Source organism: Meriones unguiculatus, assembly GCF_030254825.1.
Source record: "Meriones unguiculatus strain TT.TT164.6M chromosome Y unlocalized genomic scaffold, Bangor_MerUng_6.1 ChrY_unordered_Scaffold_25, whole genome shotgun sequence".
NCBI lineage: Eukaryota > Metazoa > Chordata > Mammalia > Rodentia > Muridae > Meriones > Meriones unguiculatus.
In genome coordinates, this window is record NW_026843710.1 from 824277 (window position 1) to 825457 (window position 1181).

Sequence of the window (1181 nt, forward strand, 5' to 3'; positions counted from 1 at the left end):
ATATCAAAAAACCATCATGTCTGTCTTAAGAGCATTGTGATGTCATAGTAAAAATGTGATATAATAGCATTGTGATGTCATAATAACATACTGAAATTTAAAACCACTGGGATGTCATAACATTTTGATGTCATAATATTATTATGCATTATGATAGTATTATGACATCATAATACCTTTATGATGTTGTAATAGCATTTAATTAATTTCATATCATTGTGAAGTCATAATAGCATTGAGATATCATAGTAGCATTGTGAAGCCATAATAGCATTGTGATGTCATAACATCATTGTGATGCCATATGATTGTGATGTAATAATAATATTTGGAGGTCATAATAGCATTGTGATGTTATAAGAACATTGTGATGTCATAATAGCATTGTCAAATTTCCTTTGTGATGTCATAAAACAATCATGTAATAATAGTATTAGATGTCAGAATAACATTGGGATATTGCTATACCCTCTCCAGTGCCATCAGTGTAGCATATCAATAGATTCTGCTACCAGAAGGAAGACACGTTTCCTATGGGAATCAGCTTCCTGGAGGTCCCTAGCAAGAACCCTAACATGACCATGTAAGACGTATTCTGAAAGTCCCACGCTTACTTAGTTACAGGATTGAATTGATGAGCTTTTTTGCTGTTTCTCTATGATTCTTGGAATTGCTTGTGGAAAAACCAAACATTGTAGGTAATAAAGGGACAAGAGTTTTAGGGCTTCTAAAGAAAATATTTAATCAGGATCTGTTAGGACAAATGCTCTGGATATTCCCACTGCAGTAAAACTACTACAAAACCATTGCCTAACACAGATGTTTATGATGAGGCAAAAATAAGATAGGTAAACATAGAAGGTCAGAGTGTTCTATTATACTATAAGTTTTACATACAGGCTAGCTTAAGCATCTGATCTCTAAGGACAGATTGTAAATCCTTAGCAAGACAAACAGAAGGAATTCCCCTCAATGCTTAACTCTAAGGGGGGGGGGAGGTTATAAATCTTTAGCCGACTTGGTTCAGATGGCAATGACAGCTCCTGGCCTTCCACTCACTAATTAGTAGTAAACTACGTAAACACTACTAGTTCTATGTTTGCTCTGCAGAGGCTGTTAGGCTGAGATTTTTGTAGACACTGCTTCTACCAGATTACTCTTTCAGTTAAAATGTAAACTTT